Below are 1,705 nucleotides of genomic sequence, written 5' to 3' on the forward strand. Positions count from 1 at the left end.
AAAATTACCATCTTGATATATTATTTTGTTTTTACAACTGAAATAATTCCCCCACTTTTAAACCGTACAAATTTAATTTTTATAATAATAAGAATTAAAAATAAAGAATTCAAATCAATTACAACATAAAGATGTTACCGCCGTGGTTTTCACAAAAACAATGTTTTAGGAATAAACTGGGGTATGCTGGGCTAGTGACAGAATCTTATTTTTGTTAATGGCATTTTTATTTAACATATAATTATTATACACAATATTTCGATCAACATTACTTCACTTCGCCTTCTCCATCTTGATGACATTATTATAACCTATATGTTCAAGATAGAGAGACAAAACAATACGTAGAATGGGCTGAATAGGAACTGTGGCGTGATTAGAATAAAATCTTCGATTTTCTATATTTTTGTGTATAAATATGACATAATAAAAGGTATAAATGTTGTTCTATGGACATTATTTGGAACACACCCTAAAAATGCAAAATGTTAAGTTTGTAAGTTGGTTACCCTGGTATTGGATTTCTCGCTGATCGTTGATTTAACTGTTGTTATAGTTGCGATATTTTTAGTTTTAAAAACTTTGTTTGGATCTGATAGTATATGAAATGAAAATTATCAAGAAGTCATCATTTTTAATTCTATTTTTTGTACTCTACAATGTAGAAGCAGTAAAAATGGGGGCTGTAAACATATTTAAAATTTTTGTAGTGATTGTTTGTTTGGGAGTGATATTTCTCAGGGTTGTGGGTGAATAGGAATATGCCTAGACATGATAAATTTGACCCACATGGAAAAAACATAAGAAAACAGATAAAGAAACTATCAAAAGCAAAAAAAAAAAAAAAGACATATTTGTTAATGGACTGAGCTACAGGGAAGTGTCAAAGAAATAAATTATTTCCAAAACTGTTTGGCATAAACACATGAAAAAAAAATGCTTATGATAAATCACATGGAGATCAAACTATGTAAGCAAAGCAAGAAGAAACATGATTGTTGATAGACTTTTAAAGTGCTCTGAATGGGGGTATCCTTTGGACCAATACACTCTCAGAGCATTGGTAATAAACTATCTAGACAAATGTGGGAAGACTGTAAAAAGGTTCAAGAACAATTTTCCTGTAAGAGAATTATCTCTTGGGTTTCTACAATGTCATGCCAAGCAGTTGTCTTCAAGGCTGTGCCAAAACAAAACAAGCCAGAGACTCAGTGTCACCAGCCATCATCAATGCCTACTTTGACAACATTGAGAAAGAATTGGAGGGTGTTCCTTTTACAAATATTGTAAACTGCTATGACGAGAGCAATATGTCGGATGATCCTGGCCGAACAAAGGTGTGTGTGAAACGAGGCTGCAATTATCCTGATAGGGTTCTAAAAATCATAGCAAGTCTTCAACTTGTATTATGTTTTCAGCATCTGCAAATGGTTCACTTTTGCCATACTGTGTTGTTTACAAATCAGTTTATTTGTACAAGTCTTGGGTGGAAGGTGGTAGAAAAGAGGTGAGATACAATTGGACGAAAACTGTCAGGTTCAATGGAGACTGTTTTGATGATTGGATAACCACAGTAGCATTACCATATTTCAGAAACTTGAAGAGTTTAAAGTGCTGATAAGGGATAATCCTATCATCCCATTTGTCACTTCAGTCAATTCGCCTGTGTAGTGCTGAGAACATATAAGATTTCTTTTCCTTCCTA

Source organism: Bacillus rossius, chromosome 15 (genome assembly GCF_032445375.1).
Source record: "Bacillus rossius redtenbacheri isolate Brsri chromosome 15, Brsri_v3, whole genome shotgun sequence".
In the NCBI taxonomy this organism is placed as follows: domain Eukaryota; kingdom Metazoa; phylum Arthropoda; class Insecta; order Phasmatodea; family Bacillidae; genus Bacillus; species Bacillus rossius.